This window comes from Giraffa tippelskirchi, chromosome 8, assembly GCF_054371585.1.
Source record: "Giraffa tippelskirchi isolate mGirTip1 chromosome 8, T2T-mGirTip1v1.2.pri, whole genome shotgun sequence".
NCBI classification, from domain to species: domain Eukaryota; kingdom Metazoa; phylum Chordata; class Mammalia; order Artiodactyla; family Giraffidae; genus Giraffa; species Giraffa tippelskirchi.
The window spans coordinates 37,764,735-37,792,234 of NC_137282.1; the positions used below are offsets into that span (position 1 = coordinate 37,764,735).

The window sequence follows — 27,500 nt, forward strand, 5'->3', positions numbered from 1 at the left end:
AGTAAATTTTAAATATTTACTTCTATGTTCTGGATAGATCCATACAGAGCAAGGAGAATGAGCATTGCTATTACAGTGACATAAAAAAATGAGGAAAAAATAATGGCTTGGTACTGACCGAAAGAAATCCACAATTTCCAGTCATCTTTAAAACATTTTTTAGCATGTAAGAGGGATTCTTTCACAAAGAGCATACTGCTTGAAATCTTTCTTACTGTTCTGTGGAGCATGGAGACATGGCAGTTATTATATTTATTTAATTTTTTAAAAAGTAGATAACATTTCTGCACTCCAGATGAAATTTCAAATCAATAGATTTGAAGTGAGTAGATCATTCTTGAGAGAATTTGGAAGATGCTTTGAATACTGGGGAAACATTTTAAAAATATATCCTGACAAAGTTCAGCAGTGCTAGATAAACAGAATAAAATACATTAATGAATTGTTTTAGTTGTTCCCAGAGTATAAAAAATAAAATGTTTGATGTATTAAAATCTTCTTATATAAACTAAAGTGTATTTGTATCAATATTTTGCTTCCTAAACATGAATGCTGAATATTTTTCAACTAATTTTACATTTCATTAGGACTCTTAGGATCATCTTCTAGAAAATCATCGTCATTGGGGCATTTATCATGACAGCATAGATATGAAATGAAAAGAATGTCTGCATGTTTGCCTGATTCAGTTGATACTTAAGCTTCACATTTCCTGACTTTAAACAGGAATCAAGGGTGGTACTACATGTGCTTGTGTGCTGTGGCTGTAAATGTACAAAATCAGTACTTGGTGGACCGCAGCAGATCACTGGATAAAATTCCTTATATTCAAAAGGCAGAACAGTTTATAAATGTATCAAGGACACACACACACAGAGGCATAGACTCCCCATACTAGAAAATGTTATTAGAGAACATCAATTGTTCTCAGTGATTGTGAAAACTCAGATTATGAGTTCTCATCTCATAATCTCAGTGATGATGCAGTTCTCAGAATTTAAATCTTATGATTAAACAGAAATTCTCCACTAGCATTGTTAGGAATTTCAAATTAGCAATGAAAGTACTGACTCTGGTTTTCATAGACTTCTGTGATTTTAGTCACAGAAATGAGAAATATATATTTAATCTCAGTCAAGTAAATAGTGTTTAATGACATCTTATTATGCTATAAAACTTTAATGTAAACTTATAAACCTAAATTATTATTTCAGTTTACCCTTCTTAAAACTTTAAGAGTCCCATTTCACCCATCACTGGCCCACACACAATATTTTTCTTCATCCTCTCCTCCTCTGTTACTGGTTTAATCCCTCCCTTTTTTTCATAGACAAATTCATTAGAAAAGTACTCTACCTCCTGTCATCATTTCCTCATTATCCATCAGTACAACTCATTACAATCTGGCTTTATCTTATCAAGATTCTATTGAAACTAGTCTCACTAAATCTCTGGGATTTCCCTAACTGCAAAGACAATCCTTTAGTCTTGATTTTCCTTAATTTCTCAGTAGTATCTCCTTCTACTAGACATAACCCACCTCTTGAAAAGACTTTCTGATGAATTTCTTGAAAAGAACATTCCTGATTCCCTATTATTGTGATAATTCATGTTACACTCACTTCCTCTTACACATAGTCTTTAAATTTTGTTTCCCAGATCTCCATGAAGATCTTTTCCTTGTATTTACCTGTCCATTTCATGGGACCATACCCATTTGTTTCTTTCACTTATTGCCAAACTCAGGGAAATTCAAATGTCAATATAAAGCCTGAAGTTTGGTCTTCTAACCTGAGACCCAACATACTGAACCCTTTGCTTAACAAGGGCCTGTGTATCATCCCAGTACCTCAGAGCCTTTTTGTTTGTTTGTTTTTTCTGACTTCCAAATGATTTTCTGTCTTTCCAAAATGATTCTTCTCTGGGTAATCTGTACTGCAATGAACAGCAACCGCCTCAACTGTTGTCCCAACTAACCAAACCAGGGACTCTCTTTTCTCAGTGCCCGGGCCCTGTTATCTAGTCAAGTTACAAAGTTTTGTGGATTTTAAATGGGTGCTACTCATTCTTCACTCTTCTAACTTCTCTGTTTCTTCCTTCAATTTCTCATCTTTTCTCTGAAGACTTCTTAGTGGGACCACTGTTTTGAATCTGGGTTCTCACTAACCTTCTTTAACGACTACAATAATTTTAGGTTTTAGAGAGACAGAAAGAAAATTTGACAGAGAAGAGAGGGGTATGGAGAGAAAGGCTTCTGCTATAACAATACAATAGTTTCATTTCTAAGACTGCGGGTTTTCAGCAATTATATGAAAAAAATTTACATTTTGGGAAAAAAATGTGCTTTTAGAAAATGAGTTTCTAATTAGTAAAATCTCCGTTTCCACATAGGAATTTGAATGACAGAGATTTCTCACATCTGTATATCCACACTGAGAAGATCTTCAAATTAAAGTAGTGAATATGAATTCTAGGGGGGTCCTTATTTGCTGGAATAAATATATTAATAAGATGCTTGGAATATGTCCTTGAAGGTCATAAGGTCCCCAGAAAACATGCATTAGAAAATGTGTGTTGTTCTACTAATCACCAGGCTTCTGTTTGCTAAGCCAAGTGTACCAGTTTAAAGAGAAAAATGAATTGTTTAGGGGAATTCAGGAAAAAAAAAAGTTAGCAGGTCTTTAAATGATGAAAGATGGAAGTGATAAATTACATTGCAGAGAAAAGGAATTTTGCTGCTAGAACAGAGATTCCAAAGTAGAAATGTCATGAAAATTTCCCTGATATAAGTATAATATGAATCTTTCCCCCTAGTCACTCTTCTTCCAAAGAACTGTTGACATAACACAAACTTTAGTCTTTCCTCACTTGATCTTATCATATCAGTTAACTCTATGTCCTTGAGGTGTAGGAGAAACAAAATGGCAACATAAAACCTAGCTTTCTCTCCTTTCAACCCATACTCTGTGGTCCTCTATTTAAATTACTTTCATCTGATGTCTGTGATTGTCTGATTCTTCCATTATACAGTATTATTCTTTTTTTTTTTTAATAAATTTATTTATTTTAGTTGGGGGCTAATTACTTTACAATATTGTAATAGTTTTTGCCATACATTGACATGAATCAGCCATGTTCTTACAGGACAGAGGCCATACGTTCACCATCTCTCTCTCTCTCCACAAACTCCCACTTGTTTCATCTCTTCAGAATCTAAAGTAATGTTTAGATATAGCACATCAGCAATTTTTAAAGCAGTATTTTTAAAAGTGACAAAACACCAAGTATCTTAATTTTTAAACCCCGTTTTCTCTAATAACCCTATTCCCATTACCCATTTTGTATGGAATAAACCCGAAAATAAAAGAGACATTTTCAAGCCCTTAGAATTATCTTCTGGTTAAAATCAACCTACTAAAGAAACAGAGAAAGTTTAAAATATGCCTCTTATCTGCTTAAGGAATAAAGCAGCCTGAAATCAAATGCTATTTGCCTAGTTTTTGAGGAACTCTTGCCAAGCTTGATGTTGAAGAATAAACTTTTCTAGGAGCTGTGGTAAGCCTTTGGAACGAGTATCTCTACACTCCTGTATCTTCTAAACATGACCGTAAAAAAAAAAAAAAAGGATTAGCTCTATTACCTGCAGCCCCACTATTTCATTGCTTCTAGAGATAGATCATTTGCCTATGAAAGACTTTAAAATGTTCCACAGGTGTTATTTTGTATCCTGCAATTTCTTACTATTATTTATAGCTACAAACATTGCATTCTCCAGATGTTTTTGAAGTCAGAATTTCAGTACCTCGTTAAGGGTTGAAAACCAAAATGTGTCACTATCACAAATTATTGCTTTATAAATATTCTTAACAAATGTGCCTTGTGATTATTATTTAATCAGAAAATAATATGTTATTGGATGGGAATTCTATTATTTTCTGATTTTATTAAAGAAAGTCTATTCCATACAGAATCACATTTCAAAATATAAAGATGGGTTTCTGCTCTAATAGCTCTGTTACAAACATTGTCATATATTAAGGTTTATTCTAATTCCAGACCAATACATGGACACTGCATAAAATAAACAGCTTTTTAAAAAACAGACTGAACAAAGTGTCTTGCAGCACGAATGAACAATTATCATGTTTCTTCATCTCTTGGAAAAGTTCTTACTGTAGCTGTAAGTCCCAGTGAGTTATAGTTCTCTTATACACATAAAAAAGATAATGGTTATAAGTCTTCTATGTGAGTTTCAACTTTCACCTCTCTTTCTAAAGTTAAAAGTTAGCTTCCAAAGCTTTTAGAAGGCTGCTGCCCTTTTCAAACTGCATTTCTAGTACATCAGTCTTATTGATTTATTCATAGTAAATGTTACCCTCTCATTCTTTGTGTGTGAAAATGAAGAAGGCTACATAAGTGCTTCTCAAACCCTGGCAACCATCTCAGATGTAACTTGGCTAAACAGTGAAAACATATTCTTTCTGATCAGAACAATGGGTAGGCTGGAGAGGGAAAATGGGGCTCTCAGTGCCAACTAGGATAGGTCATAAATTCTAGTTTACCACCAATATCAAATGTGAAATATTTTACCATTCCAGGAACTGTTACTTCCAGAAAATGATAGAGTCTCTCCACTAATGAAGGCACTGATCCTGAACTGAACCATGAGTGCATGATGTAAATTGTAGGAGTCTTTTTGGAGAAATCCAGTTTTGAGTCTCAAGGTCCTTCAGTTTAATATAAATGAATGCATATCAAAAGAAACAAGTGAGGCAGCTTAACTCTACTACCCAAAGTACAAATTAACAAAGAGGAAAAAAAATAGATCTCTTATGGTTATACTAAGATATCGCATCTCCCTTTATTTACATGTTCATTCATTTTATTTCTAACTTTTTAGCCCTGAATTTGCGTTATATATTTTATTCCATGTGACAATTTATGCTGAACTGATTCACTACTACCTAAAGGTTTATAGAGAAAACCTGAAAAACATTTTTTGACCAATGATAAAAAAAATATGTAATAGGTTCATTTCAGTTCAGTCGCTCAGTCGTGTCCAACTGTTTGCCACCCCATGGACTATAGCACGCCAGGCTTCCCTGTCCATCACCAACTCCTGGAGCTTGCTCAAACTCGTGTCCATTGAGTTTGTGATGCCATCTAACCATCTCATCCTTTGCTGTCCCCTTCTTCTCCTGTCTTCAATCTTTCCCAGTACCACGGTCTTTTCCAATGAGTCAGTTTTTTACACCAGGTGGCCAAAGTATTGAAGTTTCAGCTTCAGCATCAGTCCTTCCAATAAATATTCAGGACTGATCTTCTTTAGGATGGATTGGTTGGATCTACTTGCATTCCAAGGGACTCAATAGTCTTCTCCAACACCACAGTTCAAGAGCATCATTTCTTCAGTGCTTAGCTTTCTTTATTGTCCAACTCTCACATCCATACGTGACTGCTGGAAAAACCATAGCTTTGACTAGACATAGTAGGTAATAGACTAGATGTAATAGATAAGTTCACCTTTTTATTACCTTTATTGCTTATCCATTAAAAAGAAAAGCAAGAAGCTAAGATGATTTGATCTGAGTAGTTTGATTTCCAGCACCCATTCTCTAGTTCAATATTTAGAAAGATAACAATCAAACTTATGAGAGAAACAAATGATGATGTTATTATTTTCTAGAAAGCAAATACGACCAGAAAATTCTCTTTATTGTTTAGTGCTGACCCAATTAGTCAGTAATGTGGCAGTGAGGCCAGTGTGTAGTGAAGGATGTTCTAAGCTGATTCTTCCTGCCTCAGTGTTAAATATAAATTGCCAAGGAGCACCTAACATTTGAGATAAGCATGTAATAGGAAATTACAGTGACAATGTCAATATGCTAAATGAGCAACAGAGACAATGTTTGTAGGTGAGGAAAAAAATGCAAAGAAAATATATGTAAAGGGGAAAAACATGGTCCTCTAAGGAAGAAAGAGAAAAAGAAAGGAGACAAGAAAGGTTGGAGGGAGGAAAAAGAAAAAAGAAACATAAAAGGAAACTCAGGAAAAAGAAAGCATTAATATATGTTATAGAAGAATTTTTTTTTGAAATAGAGAATCTGACAGAAAAATCATGGAAATCCTATAGGAAAGGTAATAGAATATTAACAACTAGAGAAATATAATTTTCATTTTTTTGCTTTATAATGTCAGGATAAATATGTAACTTACCTAGTTGTTCAATTGAACTAATTTGAAGTTCTCAGCTAATAATTCCAATAACTAATGTAAATAATGTTGACTATAACATTAGCTGAGTTTATTTTTTTTTTTCTTCTGAAGATTTTCATTCAAGTCATCCTTAAAAATTCAATTCCTGGGACTTTTCTCAAGAAATGGAGGGTAAATTACAACCATTTGTGGTTGTGCGCTGTTCATCCACATGTCCTATTACCACACACAAAAAGTCATGTCCTCTTAAGTAGAAAAGAAACATTTTGCATAGAACCAGCTTTACACATTCAAAAGACTACAAAAGAATGTGTATACACTTAAGTTGGCATCATTCTGGAAAACCTCTGTGTGGTCTGATACAAAGGATGATGTTCTTGTCACAACTGAATGCTTAGAACACTTTTATTTGAAGAAATTCTGCAGAATTAAATTTATACAATATTTTAATTATACAAACAGATTGTTGGTACAGAGTTTTTTACTTATATATATGGTCCATTATTACTAGAATGCATAATATATCACTATTCTCTACTCATGAATGCTAGACTTTAAAAGAATGCTTTATCTGAATGGTGACTTCTTTAAACTTTGTTTATCTCATATATGTGAAAGTGAACAGTTGCTCAGTCATGTCCAGCTCTTTGTAACCCCATGGACTGTAGCCCACTAGGATCCTCTGTCCATGGGATTCTTCAGACAAAAATACTGGAATAGGTAACTACTACCTTTTCCAGGGGATCTTCCTGACCCAGGGATTGAACCCAAGTTTCCCTCATTGCAGGCAGATTCTTCACTGTCTGAGCCACTAGGAAAGCCCATTTGGACATTAATAATAAGCTAATAATCAATAAAGAAAAGATACAGAAAATTATAGGAAAAGTAAGGAAAACATATTCTTCAGGAACTATGCTCAAGTGAAATGATTTTTTAAATCACTTAGGATAATAATTTATGATATTGATAAGATTTTGTGTAAGCATGTTTTAAAAATCATCCATTTGAAATCAAGAGGGAGAGGAAGGATAAAAATCTGTTTTCCTCTAAGATAGCTTTCTTTAATTATGAATTATTCATTATCTAGGCTAGTTTTCTTTTTATTTATGCAGAATTCTTATCTCATGATAATCATATACTATATCAACATTTTGAATTCTTACTATGTGAATGATACTAAGATCTATCCATCCCCCAAATATTTTTACAATACTTCCATTCATCTTCACAAGTGCTTCCCTTGTGTCTCAGTTGGTAAAGAATTCGCCTAAAATGCTACAGACCTGAGTTCAATACCTGGGTTGGGAGAAGGGAATGGCTACCCACTCCAGTAGTCTAGCCTGGAGAATTCCATGGACTGTATAGTCCATGGGGTTGCAAAGAGTCAGACACGACTGAGCAACTTTCACATCATCATCCATTCATTTTTGGCTGTACTTCCCCAAATCTATTCCAAAACTTTTCCATTTTCCTCAGTTTCATATTCACTGATTATTAATCCAACATATTTATTGAGAAATCAAAGTTATCTAAAGTGATGTCTGTCCTCATTCTCTGCTATATAGCTCCTTCTTCCTACCCTCTAGCCTCAGGCCAGAAAGCATCTGCACCACTGCCAAAAACTAATTTCTCTACTTAAGTTTTCAGTTACAGACCAATCCAAGCCCTGTATGCTTCAGTTCTCATTCTCCTTTATATCTTTTAATTTCATAAAACAGGTAACTTTTAAATTCATCAACCAACTAGCACAGAGATGACCACTGAACACTGATGCTATTATTTTATCTTTAAACTACGGCCTTCCTTTTAAGTGACTAATATCTAAGGATTAGTATCTCACAATCACTGCCTTTCCATGCTAACTCTACTCTTTCCTTAACTACCCCCATCTTCCAAATTCCTTCCTCTCAACTGTCCAAAAATATCAGGGATTCACAAAACTAATAGTTGTTTCCAAGCCTACAGTTTCCTTAATTTCCCTGAAGCCAGTTCTGTTTCCCCTTACTCATTGAAAGACGGAGTGCTTTATGTTTTATTCCTCAGTCTTCACTTCTACTTGCCTTGCTCAGGAGTGAATGCAGTGTGTGCATTTCCAGTTGTCTAAGGCTACTTGCATATGGTTGTCTTTTCTTATTTTAACACAGAACATCTACATCTAAATTTAAGATTATAAAATGATGTCTTTACACTAAGCCCAACGACAAGATCAAGTCCAAAGTACAAGAAACTATTTCACCCCCTTCCCCAATCCTGGGACCCAGAACAGATTAGGATGAGGGCTTGCTGGAATATCACCCTCAGACCACAGCTAGGAGAAGAAAGGCCCCATTGTTCCTCACATTTATCACCTGTGTTCTCTCGAGGGCAGTGAGTCCTGGAGACTTTTAAGTGGTAAAACTGACCTGCTGCGGGACAAGGAAACCCCAGCAAATCAGGACCCGCTCTCCGCCCCATCCCCCCACCCCCCCTCCCCGCAAGTTCTGCAGTGGTAGTTGCGGGTCGTCCATCCCTGAAAGTGACTTTACTGAGAGAGATAGTGTTCAGAGGGGAGCGGCCACCCTGGAGCCATGCACATCTCCAAAAGCGGTTCATGGTAAGAGGTGCTAGTTTCTTGGGAAGCATCTGAGCAGTCTAGTCTGGGAGCGTTTGTCTCTGGTGTGATGGAGACCATCCTCACTGGCTCCTTGTGCTCCAGCCACCTGCAGATAGAAGCACTGCTTGTCTCAGAAACACAGCCACATTCCTCCTTTCCTTGGAGAGAAGCTTGCTGTCAGTGCGTTGGAGATGGTGATGCGCTCCACGCCGGCAGGACCTGCCCGTGCGTCCCACGCAGCGTGGCCGGTGGCTCCTCCCAGACCCGCGGGGCCGCACCTCAGTACCCGGGCTTGGGCTTCAGCAGGACAGACTCCGACATGTTAGCTCGTGCGTGGACGCCAGGACGACTGGTCGGTGATGCCCAGTCCATCCATCTCCACCAGGAGGTAGTTGAGCATCTGCCCTCCTCGGAGCTGGAGAAGCAGGACACGCGGGTGGAATGCTTCTTGCTCCGGGCGTGGATCTCCGCGGTGTACGCGTTGCAGGGCGCTGGACGGAGGCCTCACTCCATGGAGTCCAGGCAGCTCCTTCCAGGAACAGCACCAGTGACTCAGGAGCTACTGCCTTGGCCCGCAGGGTCTTCCCACCACGGCCTGCCCGGCAACAAGGGCTGACTCCTTTTCCTATCATCCCCAAGGTGGAGGGGCATTTCCAAAAAAGCCCCCAAGGAAACTGGAATCCTGACCTTGCCTTCGATATTCAGATCACCTGCAGCCGCTTGAAGCTTCTCTCAAATGTGTCAGTATTTGTAACCTGCATTCGGTACATCAAGGCCAGCCGAGGCCACCTGAACGCCCCAGCTCCATGTTGCAGGTAGACTTTAACCATATCTCCGCGGGGCACTGTCTGAACCCACCTCACTTTGTTCTTGGCCTGCATCTCGTGGGCAAAGTTGGTCTGGGAAATGGAACGCCTGCTGGTGCTGCGCGGTTGCAGTAGGCTCCTGAGAACAGAGATGACACAAGGTGAGTAGATGCTCCCAGTACAGCTGGTCCTTCCTATCCTTGAACCTTCTCTCCTCTGCATCATCTTCAAGGGTCCTCCCCTTGGACTCATCATTGTTTTCAGTTCTCTGCTTCCTACTTGAGGTGTTAAAATATTAATAGTAAGTACCACCTAGAAGGTTCCAGAGTCTGACGGGATTCTGGACTAGATGTTTTTTTCAACAGCAATCCACTGATCTCATTAAAGGCAGGTGTTACCAGTTGGCAATTGCAAGCTCAATAGCTTCCGCCTCCAGCCTAGGCAAGACCGGCCTGAAGCCGGTGGACAAAATTTAGCCACCTCCTCCCACCTGGGTGAAGAGACCTGGTTTCCAGACCCAGCCTAGGACCTGAAGCCTCCTGGAATACGACCCAGGCCCTGGCGGAGGGACTTTTTTTTTTATTTCCTAGTTGAAGTTCTGTTTTTAGAGCAACTGAAAACATTTAATATGAAACCCATTTTAAAAAGGAGCATAGTAGAAGTGAAAAGCTCAAACATGATTCACTAGATTATGACAATACAGTTAGGAGCTGCACGAATGCATAATTCCTGAGCTTGAAGAAAGGTCAAAAGACGTGGCCTAATCTGAAAATCAAGCACAGAAGTAAAAAATGAAAGAGAGAAATAACAGAGATTCCATGACCTTTGTGATAATATCAAAAATGGTCTAATATGTATGTCGTTCAAATGCAGAGTGAGAGGACTGAACGAAGGACAGAAGCACAGTTGGAAATTTAACACTAGTAATTCTTAGAATTTGGTGAAAAGCATAAATTTATAGATTAAAGAAGTACAGTGAACTGCCAAAAGAATAAGTAAAAGCAAAACTTCAGTGATAAGAATCCGGTATAAAAATATGTAAAGTACTCTTAAAACTCAACAATAAAAGAGCAATCTAAGAAATGGGCAAAAACCTTGGATAGTTCACAAAGAAAGATGTAAAGTGTGAAATAAAGATGAGAGAAAAGTTCAACGTTATTCATAAGGAAAACTTTAAAGTCAAATATATATATATACAATAGCAAGGCTAAAATTTAAAAGTCTGTTAACAGCAAATGTTGGTCAGGATTCCTAACAACTAGTTCTCTCATACATGCTGATAATAATGTAAATAATACACCTTCTATTACAAAAAAAAAGTTTTGTTGCCTATTATAAAGGTATATATAAAGGTATATACCTGTCCCTGAAATTCTACCTACCAAGATCAGTGAAATTCCATGTCTACAAATAGTCTGACACAAGAATATCTAGAGCTGCTTTATAGAAGAGTCAAAAATATGAAGTGGCTCTGCTGTCTGTTCATAGGAAAATACATAAATATTCTGTGGTAAATTCATATAACAAAAATACTGCTCATCAGTAATAATAAACTACTAATACATATAAAAATAGATGCATCTCACAAAAATGTTGACAAACGAGTCCAATTCAAGAAATTATGATTTCTTGAAATGCTGTATGATTCCAAATGCTGTATGATTCCGTTTGTAACAGGGAAAACCAATCCATGGTGGAAAAAAATTATAACATTGTTTACCTCTTTAGAGGGTGAAAGTATTGATGAAAAACAGCCAAGTGTTAACTTTCTGAGGTGATGGAAATATTCTGTCTTAGTATATGCATTTATCAAAACTCAATAAATTATACATTTAAGCTTTGTTCATTTCACTCTAATTAAATTTTACTACCAAAAAATGAAAGTAAACAAATATTGAACTCTAGTTTGTAGGTTTCCTTTTTATTTGTTGTTTAGTAGTATGTTACCAATTTTGAAACTGTATTCTGTTTGCTGAGTTAAAACAAATGTGTAATGAGGGCCAGATTTCTCACTGGTTTGAAAGGGAGTTAAAAATATTAAAAAGAAAAATATATCTAGAAGGTATCCTAATGTGTTGGATAAAATTAGAGACATCAGTAAGAGCTCATTAGCTGTGTTGTTCAGTCGCTGAGTCATGTCTGACTCTGAGACCCCATGGACTCCAGCACGCCAGGCTTCCCTGTCCTTCACCATCTCCCAGAGCTTGCTCAAACTCATGTCCATTGAGTCAGTGATGCCATCCAACCATCTCGTCCTCTGTCAACCCCTTCTCCTCCTGCCCTCAATCTTTCCCAGCATCAGGGTCTTTTCCAATGAGTCAGCTCTTTGCAGTAGATACAGAAATATGCGTATGTTTAAGTTCTGTTCACTGGTAAGGCGTAGAAGCTATGAATATACTCAGTGTCCAGTTTTATTTTCTAAGAACTGTTGCCAATAAAAAAGGAACAAGGAGTGTAGCTAATGATAGGGCTGAGCCAGAGAAAGTGACATGGATGCCTGGACTGTCCTGTGTTCCAGGCATTAAAGCACTAGAGAATCACAGAGGCAGGTCAGGGGAGGGCCACATATTCTCAAAGACAGCAAGAGAGAAAGAACGTGAAAGTAAAAGAGGAAAACTGTCAACAACGGATGAGTGTGAGAAAAGCATGAAGCAACTTATCTGTAAATTTGAAATTAAAACAAGATGAAATGTAGTAAAATATATTATAGTCAATGTCTTAAAAAGAATTGAAAGCCACTCGACTACTCTAGCCAGTATAACTGAATTCACCCCTGGAATTCTGACTGCATCTTTCTTTTAATAATGCTTTCACTATGAATGATGCTTCTTTCCTACATCCCTGTCACAACCAGTCCCTCAGAGTTCACCTGTTTTCTTCTCCATGTGACTTTTTAGCTGACCATCTTTACACCTGACTGGGTGGACCACTCAGGTGTAATTTATAAGTGCTTCCTTTACATTATTCTTACTTTTTTGTATGTCTTTTGTTTTAAAGTGTTTGTAGTTCTAAAAGGCAGAAATACTATTTCTACTCTTTCCAACCCTTAGAGCTAACTACTTTGTATGAGCCAAGCAGGTGCTTTAATATTTTCAGTGTGATTGTTTTTCATATGGAAAAAAAAACATATATTAGAAAATTAAGTTTTTTCGGGTTTGGGTTACTTATAATGTTTTGAAATTGAAACACATTTCATCACTGCCATTGTGTTTTAACTTGTGAGTTACTTTAATAGTTCAAACATCAGTCAGTTCATGACATTGTATTTGCTACTCTTGTAGGATATAGCCTCTATTATGCTGTCAAACATTTCCACACCTTGATTCTGTTTTAATCACATTCATCAAAATTATCCAATTTCCTGGTCCTTGCCAGATATAACATGGTCTTTGTAGGCAGATAACATTATTATATGAAAGACTTTATGTTTAGTGGATTCTATACTGACAAGAGGAGCGAGAGTGAACAGATGCGTTCAAACTCCAGTGACCATCTGCTGAGCCCTGAGCAGTCCTCCTGACAGAGGAGCAGTCTGCAGAGTGCTTACTCATAAAACACCCATTTTGTGAATGAAATGGTTTTAGTGGTCTCTGAGGCCATTGCTTTGTCACTCTCTGTCAGTACTAAAATTAATGTGGAAATAAAAGTAAACAAAGCATCTTTCCTTCCTGTGTTTCCAAAAATTTATCGACTTGTTTAAACATCTAGCTCTACTGCAGGCAAACATGGTTTTATTATAATTGCATTTAAATCTTGATGGAAAACAACAACTTCTCATCAAATAGCTTTTCCTCTTTCAGATTATATATACAGGCTTACAATTGAACTCTAGTCTACTCTTCAAGTAGAAGACCCAGTTTTTTAAAAATTTTATAGAGGTAATTTTCTCCTCTAGACATACTAACTGCCACATACTGATTTTGGCGTATAATGACATCACCTGCTAAAACCTGCAGTAGTCTGCTAGGGCTAATCTAACATAGTACCACAGACTGTATGGCTTAACTGAAATTTGTTTTCTCACAATTCTGGAGGTTAGAAGTCCAAGATCAAAGTTGTTTGGTTTTCACTGAGGGCTGTACAGGAAGGGTCTTCTCCAGGTCTCTCTCCTTGGCCTACAGATGGCGCTTTCTCACTGTGTCTTCCCATAGTTGTCCTTTTGTACATGCCTGTGTTCTGTCCCCCTAAACTTCTTCAGAGCCTTTCTCATGTGAGTTATTTCCCTAGATCTAGACTTCACTTTATTCCCATCACTACTTAGTCATTGTATGGGACCACCTTACTCAATTTCTCCTCTTTTATACGTTTAATACTTCACCATTTAATGGACTTCTGTTACAAGCTCGATATAGTGTTAATTGCTGGAGAGATAAATAAAAAGTACATACTAAGGGTACATTTATATTATGACGGTACATTTACCCTCATAATATATAATTGGGAGATGACCTCTGGTTGTGTTTATATAGGTAAGTGTTGCAGGTGGTATTATACAGTGAGTGAAAGTGGTAACTGGTGAGTGTCTAAGAAACCTGGTTTAGCTGTAGTTGGTGTTAGCCATTCAGTCGTATCCAACTCTTTGCGACTCCATGGACTGTAGTCCGCCAGGCTCCTCTAGCCATGGAATTCTCCAAGCAAGAATACTGGAGTGGGTATCCATTCCCTTCTCCAGAGGATATTCCAGAAACAGATATTGAACCCGGGTCTCCCACGGTGCAGGCAGATTCTTTACCGTTTGAGCCACCAGGGAGAAAGAAAGAGGACTTAAAAAATGCCTCCTCAGAGATATTTTAGTCTAGCAGGAGGAGAGCTGTCATCAGCTAAGGTGAGGAAAACAGCAGTTGGAACAGGTTTGGAGTCAAGGAGGTCAGAACATCAGTTTTGGAAATGCCAAATTTGATAGGCTAATTAGAAACATTAAAAAAAAAACTAATAGGCTCTCACATGTATTAGTCTGAAATTCCTATAGAGGTCTGGTGGGAGATCAAAACTGAAAGTTACTAGGGTTGTATAAGATCACCAAGAAAATAAGTGCAAAGAGAAGACTAAATCAGTGCACATCAAACAGGAGTGCTTAGAGGAAAAAGAATACTCCATAAATTCTTTTTCTGGAGTAAAAGAATTTTTTACTTTTTCTCATTTACCCTCATAATTTTCCCTGGTGGCTCAGATGGTAAAGAATCCACCTTCTATGCAGGAGACCTGGATTCCATCCCTGTGTTCAGAAGATCCCCTGGAGGAGGGCATGGCAACCCACTCCAGTATTCTTGCCTGGAGAATCCCATGGACAGAGGGGCTACAGTCCATGGAGTCACAAAGAGTCAGACATGACTGAGCGACTAGCACAACCTTCATAATATATAGTTGGGAGATAACTGAGAAGGAGTAAAATGAAAGGATGGAGGGAAGTCAGGTGACAGGAGTGTTCTGGAAACTAGTGAAGGAATTCAAAACCAGGTCTCTTGGATCGCAGGCAGATTTTTTACCACCTGAGCCTCCAATGGATTTGAGACAACTGGAATTGCCAAGAGAAATTGTACAGAAAGGGGAAAACTGGCACCAAAGTTGCATTTTATCAGCCTGTAAGTAGTGATTGAAGTAATTTAAACCACTGAAAATCTTGAAGGATTTCTCCAGCTGTTCTGAGGAGGAAGATGAGAAAAGAGCTAAAGTTGGAATCTAGGGGGTCCAGCACTGGGCGAAAATACAGCAAAGGCTGTTCCTAAACGTTAGGATTTAAAAAATTCTTAGGTTTTATGATACTTCAAAATAAAATTTAATTTCTAGTGTTTGGCAGATTTTAACAGCATAGAACCTATTTCCCTTTCCTAAAACTCAAATGTATATAGGTGAAAGCTTGTGTAGAATAAGTTCATTCTGATGCTTTGGTATCAAATGTACACTCCAAACTTTTTTCACTTTACCTTTTAACTTTATCTTCCTCAAGCCTCTCTTATAAACCCTGAGGTACAATGCCCCTTCTCAAGTGTAAATCATTGTTCTGTGTTTTCCTTTCATCTCCTAATTAAGGACATTTAATGCAGGCTGCTTTCCTCACATCTCAGAAGCCTCCATCACTGGCATATTCACTTCGGGACCTAGCTTCTCTCTACAGTTAAACTGAATTTCCTCTTATTGTTGACCCTCCTCCAGGGGATCTTCCCTAGCATGAAGTTGCATCTACCTGTGTCTCCTGCATTGAAGGCCAATTCTTAACCCACTGAGTCACCTGGGAAGCCCACTCTTTGACCTATATCTCCCTATTCTTCCAACCCCTCAGTCCTAGGAAGCTACCATTCTACTCTCTATTTCTATGTGTTCAGTGTTTTTATGTTTTAATGTAGGTAAGATAGTACTGCATTTATATTTCTTTGATAAACAGTTTCCTTATAATGGATCTTAAGGCAAATCACCAGAGGGAAACAGAACAGTCTAAACAATTTAGATGTGGGCAGTGGCAAAGATTAGAGTGTTTTTAAATCAGCAGTTCTTGAACTTAAATTTCTGCCTTGCACTTCTGATAGCAAAATGAAGGTAATTCTGACTTCGGATTCTAGCTTCATATTTTTTGAGAGTAGGATCCTCCTATTTCTCTCACCCTCAACCTTATCCCATTACTCAAGCAATGTAAAGTGGTCTTGTAAACTTTGCCCCCTGTATCCATTATCCCTGAAAAGAAAATTGAATTTAACTCTTTTGACACAAATTAGACATAATGAAGCCAGCAGGGGATGGAGGGGGCTCTCTCTCTTTTTCTCTTTATTAAACACTGAGACTCAAAGGAAATAATTTATTTCCTAAGTATTGCCTCAAGTCCTACCTTCCTATGGTTCAGGACTTATTTTCTTTAGTCAAGTTTTCTTCTCAAGAAGTTGTAGGTGAGGTGAGATATAAGTGTGCAGTGAGGTGCAAAAACTAAAATTATCTCAGTAGATGTTTGAAGGAGAGAGATGTTTGTGTGATTAGGGGAAGAGCAATTCTTTACAGTTTTATGATCCTCTTTCCTAGTTATATTGAGGTATTTATGAAGAAAAGTGATTGTCTTTTAGATTTAAAAGTGTCTTTCAAAGTGATTTTTTTTAGATTTAACTGTTTTATAGTTACTTTAAGTATTGAAAATGTGCTTACGGTCAACTAGCAAATAGTGATTCGCCATGTTACACAAATTCTAGCCCTGGACCAGTCAGTCTCAATTCTTCAAACCTATCAGTCAGATATCACTAATTCTAAGACACCTAGGAGTAACTGTATGTGTACATACCCGTAAGTACAACAACTACATGGATAAGAAAAAAAAAACAAAAAACAAATGAAACCCTCAAGGCCTGTATCTACTGGATCAGCAGTAATACCTCCCATATAGGTTTTATCTTTTATTTTTTTACGGCTGGATCCACTTCATTCCTGGACTTCCCATGTGGCTGAGTGGTAAAGAATCTGCGCACAATGTAGGAGATGCAGGTTCAATCCCTGGGTCAGGAAGATGCCTTGAAGAAAGGAAATGACAGCCTACTCCAATATTCTTACCTGGATAATCCCAAACCAAGGGGTTGCAAAAGAGTCAGACATGACTGGGCGACTAAACAACAGCAACAATACCTAATATATATCCCACTTCATTCCTAACACCAAAATAAAGGCAAATGAATTAAAGATTTACATATAAATAGTGAGATATTCTTGCTTCGTGTATTTTCGTATTGTTTGAATTCATTTAGCAACACACTTTTCAAATGGTAAAATATACATAAGATTTACCATTTTAACCATTTTTAAGTGTACATTTCAGTGGCATTAGTACATTTACCTTGCTGTGCAGTTATCACCACTATCCATTTTTTTTCAGAAATTTTTATATTCCCAAATTGAAACACTGTACCCATCAAATTGCTCTCCATTCTATTTTTCCCCAATTCTAGTTTTTGTTTCTGTAAATTTGACTACACTAGGTAATTCATATAAGTAGAATTGCACAGTATTTTTACTTCTGTGGCTTATTTCACTTAGCACTATTTTTTTTTTTTAGCATAAATATCTTTAAGATACATCCATGTTGTAGCATTTGTCAGAATTTCCTTCCTTTTTTGAGGCTGAATAATGTTCCATTCTGATTTGTCTATCCATTCGTCTACTGATGGGAATGTGGGTTGTTCCCACCTTTTGGGTATTGTGAATAATATTACTATGAGCATAGGTAGATAAGATAGAAGAGACCAGAAAGTTCCTCCTCCCAGCCTCACCCTACTCCATCCCTGTCCATAAGTCAGGAAGAGAGTTCTCACCAGAAACCAAATCGGCCAGAAACTTGAACTTGTAGTATTCAAGAACTGCAAGAAAATAAATTTCTGTGTGTGTGTGTGTGTGTGCACAGTTGCTCAGTCCTGTACTACTCTTTGTGACCTATGAACTGTTGCTCACCCGGCTCCTCTGTCTATGGGATTTTTCAGGCAAGAATACTGAAGTAGGTTGCCATTTCCTCCTCCAGGGGATCTTCCCCACCCTCAGTTCAGTTCAATTCAGTCACTCAGTCATGTCCGACTCTTTGACACCCCATGGACTGCAGCACACCAGGCTTCCCTGACCATCACCAACTCCCAGAGCTTGCACAAACTCATGTCCAAGGTATCTTCCCCACCCTAGTTTAAACCATATGGTTTTGATCTTATTCCACTCATTATTCTATGATGAAATTTTGTGTAAACTTTCATTAGAATTAGTTTTTCATAAAGTCTTTAAAGAGGAATGATTATGGTTAAATGCTCCTTTAACGTTCACTTATCTATTTGTCAACAAGACAAAATAAAGCCTTATCAATCTGCTGCTGTAAAAATTAATGTCTTAGGTTTAATGATATAGGGGCAGTTCCTCCTGATAATTGCATTTATGTCATTCTTTAGCTTTATTCATACCTCATTTTCATATTGAACTAGCTTCTAAAATCTACCACTGAAAAGAATGTGAAAGCTCCTGAATTAAGTTCTCTAGGGCATTTCATTTCTCCTAAGGGGAATGAAGTATGCATGTGATTGTGAAAGGATGGTGCTCTTTATTTTTTTGTGACATAAACTGCATTTTGTGGTAGAGACGGGAGAACTCAGTCCTTTCAGAAATGGCTGAACAAATTAAATCAGAATTTTGTTCCTGCCACCTCTTTGATTTCCCCAGTTCTTCTTAACTTTTCCTTAATGAATGTTGTCCTTTGAGCTATAACTCATCTGCTACAGAACATGCCGGTTCAACTGAGGGTGGTAATTTCCTAAGGGGACTTGACTCAGAGAAATTCCAACAAAAAAACTAATTTTAAGCTTAATGTTTGTTATAAATCACACCTAAGAAACCAAGGGGAGTTTTCCTGTTAAATGCTATTGAAACCAGAGTAAACTAGAAAGGAGTTTAGTAGTTGGAAAAGCAAGGTTGAGACTCAGAAGAAAACATCTTGTGTTTATTTTGTGCTATTCTTTGTTAAGAAGTCTTTTCATTTCTCCCCCCTTAATATATAACTTATCAACAATTTTATTAGGTGAACATATGAGCTGCTCTCCTCTTAAGAGTGCTGCCAATAAGGAGGGAGAAGGGTGGTAATGCTTAACCAGCAAAAGAGAAATAAAATCCAAGAAGTCCTTTAACTTATTTTAAGATGAAGCAAAAAGAATCAGGTGTTGTTTCTTTTTTCTTATAAACAAAATAACATTATTTTTGTAACCTGAAATGAGAAATTCTAACCACTGATGAAGGCAAAACGAAGAGAAGACCCTCTTCCAGAAACACATTTGTAATCAAATTCCTAAGAATCAGTAATACATCTCTTTTCCCCTCCTCTAGGCATTCCTTTTGAAGATCTTTCATCAAATATATTTACTGCAAGGAAAAAATGAGGCTGGACAAATGAGTATACCAATATTTAATCATTCATAATTTTTCTAGTCGAGTAAAACTTCCCTTCAGAAGATCGAGTGAAGGATAGCACATCATGATAAGAAGGATTTCAAAGCCTGTAGTCATTTTCAACATTAGAATCATGGTATAGGACAAAACCTCCAGAGTTTATGCACAGCTAGTGTAAACCTCACTCTTGTTTTGATTAAAAACGTCATACATTGACATCTGGTGTTTTTGCATGTACAGATGCAAGGTAGATGGTTCCAGCCGTTAAAAAATTTGATATGCAATGAGTAAGTGCTACATTGAAATACATTAAAATAAACATGTATGTTACTACTCATTTATGTATTTACATGTTTATGCTTAAACATATATAGGAAGCTGTACCTGTAGATAGAGATGCTGTATCTAAGGATTGACAGACTGGGGTTTCCATGTATTAGTTTTATGTCTCTGGGAATGTTGCTTAGCCTTTGTAACACACACACGCACACGCACATGCACACACACACACACACACACGCTGCTGCTTCTGTACTGTGATCAGTTGTGCCTGACTCTTTGTGACCCCGTGGTCTGTAGCCCACCAGGCTCCTCAGTTACCCAATATGTGAAACTCCCCCCACTCCTGCTTCTGGCAACCACCAATGACAATGATAGGCCCACAGATGATACTAGATACAGGTTTCCACCATAGCTATTTTTGAACTTTTGCAATTATCAATATTGTAAGGGCTTATAGAAGATAGTCTTCACTGGGAATTTCTAAAGTTGGATATACTAATAATCCCTTCTCTCCACTATACTTATTAATATTGACATGATTTTTAAAATGCTGTCACTCCTCAGTGCAATGCCTTATTTGATGCTCAGGTGTAAGTCCTAATTAGGTTAAGCTCATCCTGATAATATGGTAATCAATGGTATGTACAGTAGCATCAATTTGTCAGTGACAGCAGAGAGCAAGTCCTCTGGTAAATTCTAGGAAATTTTTCCTCACTATCATAAAAAATGAATTTCTATCTAGAGCAAACATTGTCCTATTTGAATGTGACATCTGAAAATGAAAAAGTCATCTTTTAGAAACATGAGGAGAACTCACTTGAAAAAATATAGAGACATGATCATGAAATCAAAGTGCGAAGATAAAAATAACCAACTCTGGAATAATTCTACCTCTGTATATTTTACTATGGGAGATCTTTTTGTTCTTAAATTTTAGCTCCTCTGGGTGGGATTTATCTTATTTTGAGTGGAAAGTAGTTTCACCCATTCATCGGAAGCAAGAGGCTAACTTCAGTATTTGACTTTTGGAGGCTGGTCATTTCATTTATGGGACTTCCCTTGTGGCTCAGCTAGTAAAGAATCTGCCTGCAATGAGGGAGACCTAGGTTCAATCCTGTGTTGGGAAGATCCCCTGGCAAAGGGAAGGGCTACCCACTCCATTAGTCTGGCCTGGGGAATTCCGTGGACTGTATAGTCCACGGGGTCACAAAGAGACGACTGAGTGACTTTCACTTTCATTTCTTTTATCAGTTGTAAAACATTTTTTTTTGTTTGTTTGTTTTTTTGAATGTTTTTTTTTTTTTTTTATAAATTTATTTATTTTAGTTGGGGGCTAATTACTTTACAATATTGTAATAGTTTTTGCCATACATTGACATGAATCAGCCATGGGTTTACATGTGTTCCCCTTCCTGGACCCCCCACCCACCTCCCTCCCCATCCCATCCTTCTGGATCATCCCATTGCCCCGGCCCTGAGCCCTTTTAAACGGTTGTTGTGTATGCCTCAGAATAGAGACTGTATAATCGTCAAGCTGTAGCATTAGGGAAAGTGGAAAGCCAAATTCAAGATATTGGTGTTTTTTGGTCAATTCATACCAAGCATCTATATGCTTTTTTTTTAATTGTAAAAGTAAAGATAAATATTCTGATTGAAACAATGTCCAGTTCAGTTCAGTTCAGTTGCTCAGTCGTGTCCGACTCTTTGCGACCCCATGAATCGCAGCACGCCAGGCCTCTCTGTCCATCACCAACTCCTGGAGTCTACCCAACCCATGTCCATCGAGTCAGTGATGCCATCCAACCATCTCATCCTCTGTCGTCCCCTTCTCCTCCTGCCCCCAATCCTACCCAGCATTAGGGTCTTTTCCAATGAGTCAACTCTTCGCATGAGGTGGCCAAAGTATTGGAGTTTCAGCTTCAACATCTTTGGTAAATAAAATATTTCCTATATAACTATATATTTATAATGTTCATTATCTTGACTAACGTTACTATCATGAAATGTTCTGATAATTTTGTGGTCAAACAACTTCCACTCAGGATGTGTGTAAATGTGTGTGTGTGCGTGTGTGTGTATTACTTTTAAAAATACCCTCAGGCTTTTGTTCATAGCAACTAGGTAGATTAAGTACCCATCTTTATGGGGTACTTTATGGGTACTAAAACAAGAATGGTGACTAAAATATGTCTAACTTATTCAGTTGGAAAGGAGGTGTAGAATATTCGAAAGCTAAAACCTCATTGTAAGAGGGATACAGAGAGTTTACCAGAGCGTCAAAACTTTCTTTTGCCTTGAAAATATTTGATAAAACTTATTAACTTTCAGTCCACTGTGGATAAAGCCCACAGCCTACTGAATTGTGTGAACGCTCATAAGAGACCCTTTGCTCCATTAAACTTGGATACATAAGACTTAATCCTTACTGAAACAGTTAACTATAATTGCCCAACTTTAATTGTAAAGTATATACACTTCATGACTTCAAGGAGAACAGCCTTATATATCAACCTTGGCTTTCAAGAGGGGAATGTTTGTTTGTTTGCTTTCTTTAGATTTCATAATCGCAAGTCAACATCACAGTGGGTTTGTGTACCAAATTCACACTATCTGGATATCAGGCAATCTCAGGTGAACAATTTGTTGGGGGTGACATTGCTTCCATGTGAAATGTAGAAATGGGAGCAATTTCTCTCCAGAGTAACTACCTTCAATGCTGGCCTCAAATTTTTCCTCAAACAGGTCTCACAATAAATGAGCTCATGGTGTAAACAATCCAATCAAAAAATGAGCAAAGGACCTAAATAGACATTTCTCCAACGAAGAGAGACAGATGGCCAAAAGGCACATGAAAAGATGCTCAACCTCACTAATTATTAGAGAAGTTCAAATCAGCATTACAATGAGATATCACTTCACACTGGTCAGAATGGCCTTCATCAAAAAGTCTACAAATAATAAATTCTGGAGAGGGTGTGGAGAAAAGGGAACCCTCTAACATTGTTGGTGGGAATTTAAATTGGTGCAGCCATTATGGAAAACAGTATGGAGTTTCCTTAAGTAAAGTAAAAATAAAGCTGCCATATTATCTAGAAATCCTACTCCTGGGTATATATCTGGAGAAAATCATAATTCAAGAAGATACATTCACCTTGATGTTCATTGTAGCACTATTTACAATAACCAAGACATGAAGCAACCTAACTCTCTATTGGCAGCTGAATGGATAAAGAAGATATGGTATATATGCACAGTAAAATATTACTCAGCCATTAAACAGAACTAAATAATGCCATTTGCAGCAACATGGATGGACCTAGAAATTATCATGCTAAGTGAAGTAAGCAAGACAGAGAAAGACAACTATATGATATCACTTATATGTGGAATCTAAAAAGAAATTGATACAAATGAGCTTATACACAATTTAAAAATAGACCCCCACACAGAGAAAACAAAATTATAGTCACCAAGAGGGAAAGGAGGAATGATAAATTAAGAGTTTGGGATTAATGTATCCACACTACTATATATAAGATAGATAACCAACAAGTGCCCACTGTATGACACAAACTATACTCAATATTTTTAATAACCTGTAAGAGAAAAGGATCTGAAAAAGGATATGTGTATTTATATATGACTATAAATATATATATAGGGTATATGAAATTTAGCATATAAAATACACAAAACATGGTTTATTGAAATAGAAAAAAATGTAACAGAGCATATCAAAAGTGCCAAAATAATGTCATCATTCACAGTTACCAATATAGACAAATATTTAAAGAGGATTAAAGAAAAATAAGGAATGTCAGAAGAAAATGAAATAAAATGGTATTCTGCAAATGTAAATATAAAATAAAGATATATTAATTAAAATTTATATCACTAGGAAAACTTGAATTTATTTCTCAATAATTTCTAAAAATGACCCTGAAGAAGAACTTACTAACACTGTAATAATATACTCAGTTGAATCAATATTACAGTTGTTTTCTAGTTGGTAAGTCATGTTTGACTCTCTTATCTTTTAACAAATTAACAGGCCTAGATTTTGTTTTCAGTGAGTTCTATCAATTTCATAAGTTTCAGGCTTACTCAAACTATTTTAGAGTCTTTATCTTATGAGAAGTACAGCCTTGACCTAAAGAGCCATGAAGACATAAACAAATGAAAAAAATTATGCGAATTTCCTTCATATTATGAATGTAAAAGTATTAAATTAGACATTTGTTGTAGAATCATGAATCTGGAAATAAAATTGGATTTATTTCAGAATTGCAAGGTTTATTTAACATTATAAAATTAGATGATCTAATTCACTAGCATGTTATCAGAATAGTAATTCATAATGTTTACCTAATAGGCCACAGGATAAGTATTTTCATAAAATTTCTCCATCTGTGACAAAAAGTTAATCTAATTATTAAAGGGTATTTCCACTGCCTGATAACCTTATCAGAATAATTAAATTGTATCTTGTATTCAAAAATACTATACGTTTATTTTGAGCGCACTTAACTGTTCAGCATGGATTCACATTGTTGGGCAGCTGTCCCTTAGTGACCTCAGGGGTCAGTTGCTTTCCCTCTCGTCACATGTTTGTGTTTTAATTGGAGTATGATTGCTTTGCAACCCTGTGCTAATTTCTGCTGTACAGCAAAGTAAATCAGCTAAATGTATACATATATCCACTCTTTTTTGGATTTCCTTCCCATTTAGGTCACCACAGAGCATTGAGTAGAGTTCTCTGTACAATACAGGAGGTTCTCATTTGTCATCTATTTCATTTATAATAGTATATATATGTAAGTCCCAATCTCCCAGTCCATCCCAACCCTTTCCCTGCCTGGTTATTGTATAGAGCGCTGCAGTGAATATTGGGGTGCATGTATCTTTTTATTTTTATTTTTTTAATTAGTTTATTTATCTATTTTTTAACTTTACAATATTGTATTTGTTTTGCCATACATTGACATGAATCCACCATGGGTGTACATGTGTTCCCCCTGCAGAATCCCCCTCCCACCTCCCTCCCCATCCCATCCCTCTGGGTCATCCCAGTGCACCAGCCCCGAGCACCCTGTATCATGCATCGAATCTGGACAGGTGATTCATTTCACATATAATAATTTACGTGCTTCAATGTATTTTTTAAGTTGTGGTTTTCTTCAGATATATGTTCAGAAGTGGGATTGCTGGGTCATATGGAAGATCTGCTGGAGAAGGAAATGGCAACCCACTCCAGTATTCTTGCCTGGGAAATCTGGTGGACAGAGGAGCCTAGTGGGCTACAGGCCATGGGGTCACAAGAATCGGACACGACTTAGTGATTTAACCACAACCTCCACCATGGTAGTTCTATTTTTAGTTTTTTAGGAAATCTCCACACTGTTCTCCACAGTGCCTATACCAATTTACATTCACACCAACAGTGTAAGAGTGTTCCCTTTTCTCTACACACTCTCTAGTATTTATTATTTGCAGATGTTTGATGATGGCCATTCTCACTGGTGTGAAGTGATACATCATTGTAGTCTTCATCTGCATTTTTCTAACAAATAATGGTGTCATCATGTGGTTATAAAATAAGATGAACTTATATTATTCAAAATGGGATATCTTTAACAGTGACTGGGAGGACTATTAATCATTCTGTTAAAATGCCAAGTTTAAGTCATTGTTGCCCCAGACAAACTAGTCTAGTTGGTCATCCTTCAAAAGGATCCTTTTTGGTCGTAGCAATTTCTGTCTTTAGGATGGATCATAGAATATGAAAGAATATAAAGATTTAACCTGAGAACTTTTTAATGGGCCATCTTGAAATTACATGTATGACTTTTGAACAGCTTTATGTGTTGAAATTTTTCATACAGCTTATGGAACTGCAAGCTTGACTAGGAAATTTGGTCAAATATTTTGTTCATAAAGTAGGAGAGGAGAGATTTTCATCAACAGTCATTGGTCTTTGCTACATATAATATATCTAAAAATATGAAGCAAATATTATACTTAATCCTGAAATACTAAAAGAATGGTAACTCAAGATCAAAAGAAAAGTGAGGTTATGCAATCTTATTTAATATTATTTTGGAAATACTACCCAGAGATGAATGAGATATGAGGTACAAAGATTGTAAAGGTATTCAAAAGTGTTATTATTTTCCAATAATATGATTATTTTTTATAGAAACCCCTAAATGCTATACGTAAAGTATTGTGTGTTAGTCTCTCAGTCATGTCTGACTCTTTGTGACCCCATGGACTGTAGCCCACCAGGCTTCTCTGTCCATGGAATTCTCCAGGCAAGAATCCTGGAGTGGGTTGCAATTCCCTTCTCCAGGAGATCTTCCCAACCCAGGGATCAATCCCCGGTCTCCCACATTGCAGGCAAATTCTGTGGAGAATTTAACATGGATTCTGACATTAAAATGACATTAATTGACATTAAAAATGACACCATTACACCAACAGTAAATGTAATTAAAAATCACATAGATGATTTGCTTCAAAGCATAAACAAAATGAATATACCTAACAAAAGCTGTATACGACTAGTATGGAAATATTTTAATAAACCTTTGTAATAGGATCTCAAAGAGTTGGACATGACTGAGCGACTGAACAACATCAACAACAAAGACCTACACAAACTGAGCTATACAACATGTTATAGATTAGAAGAATTTAAATTAAGATGTCAGTTCTTAAGAAGTTGTCCAATAGATTTAATCTGATACATATTAAATAAAATCCATATTAAAATAAAACTAAAATCTGCAAAGAATTTCTCTTGACAATCTGAATCATACACACACACACACACACACACACACACACAAACGTGCATTGTATACGTGGAAAAGCATATAGCTCAAAATGACTAACATATCACTTACTTTTGGTAAAATATCTCAAAGATAATTTTTCATAAATTACACGTGGGTACATTTGTTATAATATTTTATTATGCTATGTAGTTTATTTTCTCTTCCCAATATTTTCAGTCAGTTTAGTCAGTCAGTCGTGTCCAACTCTCTGTGACCCCATGGTCTTCAGCATAACAGGCTTCCCTGTTCTTCACCATCTCTTGGAGCTTTCTCAAACTCGCAATATTTTAGGGGAATAATAAAAGTGCTGACTAGCTTAATAGGTCAGATATTCATGTAAAACTTTGCGTGAGAATTCTGCAAGTGATTCGACCAGAAAATAGTCAAAGATTCAGATTGATATTTTTCACCTGTAGAAACTAAAAATGCAAATAGAATTCGGTTTCACAGAACTTGATCGTCACCTAATGTTGTTCTGTTGAGTTACAGACTTGTATAGCAAACTCACACCTGTCTCTACATAGAAATTGTGTGGAAACTTAAATTTGTTTAAAATTGAATACACTGTGAGTCCATCTTCCCTTCTCATCACACAAGATCTAATTCAACCAGATCTCAAAGTAAATACTGGGATATCATTCCAAAATCTTTCTCCCCTCCTACCATCTCTCCTGCTGTTTAAAAATCAATCACTGCCAGAAAATAGATGCAACAATAAAATATTTTGTCATCTTATCTGCCATTTTTAAATCCCTACTCACTAATTCAGGCTATTATCATTTCATGATGATTACTGAGACTCCAATTTATCTGCATAGTTATGTCCCTTTATCAGGTATTTCTCACTGTGTATTGAGTCCAGTTTCTAAATTAGAATTGATT

General features: G+C 36.8%; 1 protein-coding gene across 1 annotated transcript in view; it reads left to right on the forward strand.

The window, feature by feature from the left end:
* The window catches only part of LOC145518862 (uncharacterized), a 1,117,244-nt gene that overhangs the window by 1,025,407 nt on the left and 64,337 nt on the right, over positions 1-27,500 (forward strand). The window lies entirely within an intron of this gene.